We start from the raw sequence: 5,202 nt of genomic DNA, 5'->3' as shown, positions 1-5,202 counted from the left end.
TCACCATGATTTTTTTTATATTGGGGGACTCATCTTTTTCTCATTAATTCTTTTAAACTTTAAATTAAATTGAAATTTCAATTAGAAAATAAAATAAAACAAGCCAATCCCTTCCTGAAACAGAGATTAGTACAAATAAAGATGCCAATATCCCAACTGAAAAAAAAAAAACAGTCAGATTATAAACAGTTACAAAAATAAGATGGAAAATTTTAACAAACTGTTTCAGCTATTTTCTTAAAAGACGTTTCTTTCACTGCCAGAGATCTTGAACATACTTCTGGTCAGTCATCCAGATGCAGTTCTTCACATAATTGATGAACTTGGGTTCCACTTTGGGAAGAGAACCACCTTTTTCTATACTTGCTTGCCTTCTACTTAATGTGTTCCATAGAATCAGCTCCTTTTGGTGTTTTAGAAGTTTTTCTATGTTTTTGAGATTCTTGACCTTTTCATCTTGGTGTCAATAGTTTTGAGTCTTGTCATTCTGGTTTGATTTTTATGCATTTTAGACCTGGGTTCAATCCCTGGGTCATGAAGATCACCTAGAAGAGGGAATGGCAACCCACTCCAGTATTCTTGCCTGGAGAATCCCATGGGTGGAGGAATCTTGCCGACTGCAGTCCATAGGGTTGCAAAGAGTTGGGCACAACTGAAATGACTGTCAATAAAGGACAGAAATGGTATGGACTTAACAGAAGCAGAAGATATTAAGAAGAGGTGGCAAGAATACAAAGGAGAACTGTGCAAAAAAGATCTTCACGACCCAGATAATCACAATGGTGTGATCACTCACCTAGAACCAGACATCCTGGGAAGTGAAGTCAGGTGGGCCTTAGGAAGCATCACTACGAACAAAGCTAGTGGAGGTGATGGTATTCCAGTTGAGCTATTTCAAATCCTAAAAGATGATGCTATGAAAGTGCTGCACTCAATATGCCCGCAAATTTGGAAAACTCAGCAGTGGCCACAGGACTGGAAAAGATCTGTTTTCATTCCAATCCCAAAGAAAGGCAATGTGAAAGAATGCTCAAACTACTGCACAATTGCACTCATCTCACACACTAGCAAAGTAATGCTCAAAATTCTCCAAGCCAGGTTTCAGCAGTATGTGAACTGTGAACTTCCAGATATTCGAGCTGGTTTTAGAAAAGGTAGAGGAACCAGAGAATAAATTGCCAACATCTGCTGAATCATTGAAAAAGCAAGAAAGTTCCAGAAAAACATCTATTTCTGCTTTATTGACTATGCCAAAGCCTTTGACTATGTGGACCACAGTAAACTGTGGAAAATTCTGAAAGAGATGGGAACACCAGACCACCTGACCTGCCTCTTGAGAAACCTGTATGCAGGTCAGGAAGCAACAGTTAGAACTGGACATGGAACAACAGACTGGTTCCAAATAGGAAAAGGAGTACATCATGGCTATATGTTGTCACCCTGCTTATTTAACTTCTATGCAGAGTACATCATGAGAAATGCTGGGCTTGAGGAAGCACAAGCTTGAATCAAGATTGCTGGGAGAAATGTCAATAACCTCAGATATGCAGATGACACCACCCTTATGGCAGAAAGTGAAGAGGAACTAAAAAGCCTCTTGATGAAAGTGAAAGAGGAGAGTGAAAAAGTTGGCTTAAAGTTCAACATTCAGAAAACTAAGATTATGGCATCTGGTCCCATCACTTCATGGCAAAGAGATGGGGAAACAGTGGAAACAGTGGCTGACTTTATTTTTTGGGGCTCCAAAATCACTGCAGATGGTGACTGCAGCCATAAAATTAAAATACATGTACCCTTTGGAAGGAAAGTTATGACCAACCTAGACAGCATATTAAAAAGCAGAGACATTACTTTGCCAACAAAGGTCCATCTAGTCAAGGCTATGGTTTTTCTAGTAGCCATGTATGGATGTGAGAGTTGGACTATAAAGAAAGCTGAAAGTGAAGTCACTCAGTCGTGTCTGACTCTTTGCAACCCTATGGACTGTAGCCTACCACGCTCCTCAGTCCATGGGATTTTCCAGGCAAGAGTACTGGAGTGGGTTGCCATTTCCTTTTCCAGGGGATCTTCCCAACCCAGGGATTGAACCTGGGTCTCCTGCACTGCAGGCAGACGCTTTACCACCTGAGCCACCATGGAAGCCCCAAAGAAAGCTGAGCACTGAAGAATTGATGCTTTTGAACTGTGGTGTTGGAGAAGACTCTTGAGAGTCCCTTGGACTGCAAGGAGATCCAGCAAGTCCATCCTAAAGGAGATCAGTCCTGGGTGTTCATTGGAAGAACTGATGTTGAAGCTGAAACTCCAATACTTTGGCCACCTGATGCGAAGATCTGGCTGATTTGAAAAGATCCTGATGCTGGGGAAGATTGAGGGCAGGAGGAGAAGGGGATGACGGAGGATGAGATGGTTGGATGGCATCACCAACTCAATGGACATGAGTTTGGGTAGACTCCAGGATTTGGTGATAGACAGGGAAGCCTGGCGTCCTGTGATCCATGGGATTGACATGACTGAGTGACTGAACTGAACTGAACTGAAGTGACTTAGCACACACACATATTTCATATGGATTCCTTTACTGGAGCCTTTTCTTCAGCTTCCTCATTATATTCATCATCATCATCATCATCATCTTCACAGCAAGTTTGACCTTTTTTTTTGGTGGAAGTTTGCCGCCACTTTCAGGACCAGATCACTTTCCAGACGTACTTAGGAGTTTCACTTTCTCCTCTTCATCTTTTGATTCTTCATCTTCCTTCACACCAACCAAGTACTGTCTACTAATATGCATGAACCATCCCTTAACTCTAAGCCACAAGTGGTGTTATTTCAAAGCTCCCAAGGGAAACCGTTGGTTATATAGATGTTTTCAAAGTTTCCAACTTTGACTGTTTGCATAATTCATTGCCACTGTTTTGGTAATATGCAATTTATCTTTTGTATCAGTTATTCTTAAAGATAACTCTAGGTCATCTTCCATTATTGTTGTTGTTGAGTTGCTCAGCCATGTCTGACTCTTTGTGACCCCATGGACTGCAGCAAGCCAGGCTTCCCTGTCCTTCACCATCTCCCGTAGTTTGCAGAAACTAATGTCCATTGAGTCAGTGAAGCTATCCAACCATCTGATCCTCTGTCGAACCCTTCACTTCCTGTCCTCAATCTTTCCCAGCATTAGGGTCTTTTCTAATGAGTCGGCTCTTTGCATCAGTTGGCCAAAGTATTGGAGCTTCAGCTTCAGCATCAGTCCTTCCAATGAATATTCAGGATTGGTTTTCTTTAGGATTGACTGGTTTGATTTATTTGCAGTCCAAGGGACTCTCAAGAGTCTTCTCCAATACCACAATTCAAAAGCATCAATTCTTTGGTGCTCAGCCTTCAATTCTTCAGTGCTCAGCCTTCTTCCATTATCATCCACTTTAAAATTACAAGTTTTGGTCAGTTCTGGGGCCTCAAGGACTCATGTTCATTTCAACCAAACTGTCCTTGGGGTACTTACTGGTACTTGGTAGGAGAGAAAGTGGATGGAGATACAGTCATGAAGGAGGGAATCACACAGGGGTTCTTCTTGATTTTTAATTGCTTTGTGTACATTAAGTTTGGGGCCTTCCTTGTAGCTCAGTCAGTAAAGAATTTGCCTGCAATGCAGGAGACCCAGGTTCAATTCCAGGGTTGGGAAGATCCCTTGGAGAAGGAAATGGCAACCCACTCCAGTATTCTTGCCCTGAGAATCCGGTGGACAGAGAAGCCTAGCAGGCTACAGTCCATGGGGTCATAAGAGTTGGATACGACTTAGAGACTAAACCACCACAACATTAAGTTTACTCATTCTTTATCTGTTTTCTTTGTTGCCAAAATTTTTTTCTCTATTCTTTTTAGGCTTTCAATTTTGTTGATGTACTTTTCTATGTTAGTAATCTTTGTTGCTGTTACTTTTTTCCCCCTTTAATTTGTTTGATTGCTTTTAGCTTTTAGGCAGTCAAACCTATTACAGCTGTTATTTCTGTCATTGGTATCACTCTTAGAAAGACTACCTCCCTCCTTAGATAATACAATACTTGTTTACATTTCCTTCTAGTCCTTTATCATTTCATTTTACATTTGCAATGTACTTAGGTAAAAGGTCTTATTTCAGGAAATAACTTCAGAATATTACGTTCTAACTTAAGTGTGTATATAGCCCATTAGGATGATTAATTACTAACCAACACTGTTATATTTCTGTTGTAAATGTCTCATTTGAAAAGACCCTGATGCTGGGAAAGATTGAAGGTGGGGGGAGAAGGGGATGACAGAGGATGAGATGGTTGGATGGCATCACTGACTCAATGGACATGAGTTTGAGTAAACTCCAGGAGTTGGTGATGGACAGGGAGGCCTTGCATGCTGCAGTCCATGGGATTGCAAAGAGTCAGACATGACTGAGTGACTGAACTGACTGACTTGTATAGAGTATGTCTATTCCTGCTAAATACTGTTACTCACACCTGGGCCCAGAGCCCTGCTGTGAGCATCACTTTTTCATTGCCTGAAAGTCGGGATAGACCTTGGGTTTCACATATAAGTAAGAGGGTCATCACCATAATGTTACTTGGCAAATTCAAATTCTTTTTTTTTTTTTTTTTGCTTCTCAAACACCTAAAATTAGGATCATGTGTTTTCCTTAAGATCTATGAGCATAGTTGATATACTTCAGTCATTGGTCAGAGTGCATGTTTTGTGAGTAAAGCTCTCCTGGGGGATGGTGAAGAGGAGGGAGTAGCCAGCCCTCTGGGGACTTCATGCTTCAGCACCTGCACCAAGGCACTCCCAGCTGGGAGGATCTCAGGGCCCCAGACACTTCTCAGCACAAACAACATCATTCCATGCTGTGCATTTCTGAATGCCTCCAGCTGTAAAACAGATTGCTTTCTACGTTAGAATTAAATTTTGTCTTTTCCTTCTCTTTCTTTTGCAAAGCTTCAAATGCGAGAACAAGTGCCAGCTGTTGGATCAGAGGACTCTTCCTACAGTACAAAAGTGCATGCACCATCCCAGATTTGCAAATATGTAGAAGATGGCACATCTTGTTATTTTTGTTTTTGAGGTTCCTAAACTCATGTCTTCTAAAATGCGGGTTGCCAGTAGAGTTTTGTAGGTAGGTGACCCAGGAGAGGTGAAATGAGTGGGCAGAAAGAGCCATGAGGAATTCCACACATTTGGGAA

General features: G+C 41.4%; 1 pseudogene; it reads right to left on the bottom strand.

Moving 5' to 3' along the window:
• Positions 1 to 229: 229 nt before the first annotated feature.
• On the bottom strand, positions 230 to 4,856 carry LOC129651002 (nucleophosmin-like; annotated as a pseudogene).
• Between the last annotated feature and the right edge of the window lie 346 nt (positions 4,857 to 5,202).

This window comes from Bubalus kerabau, chromosome 4 (assembly GCF_029407905.1).
Source record: "Bubalus kerabau isolate K-KA32 ecotype Philippines breed swamp buffalo chromosome 4, PCC_UOA_SB_1v2, whole genome shotgun sequence".
Lineage (NCBI taxonomy): Eukaryota > Metazoa > Chordata > Mammalia > Artiodactyla > Bovidae > Bubalus > Bubalus kerabau.
The sequence above is the reverse complement of the archived record's forward strand: the minus strand, read 5'-3'. Positions and strand labels throughout refer to the sequence as shown.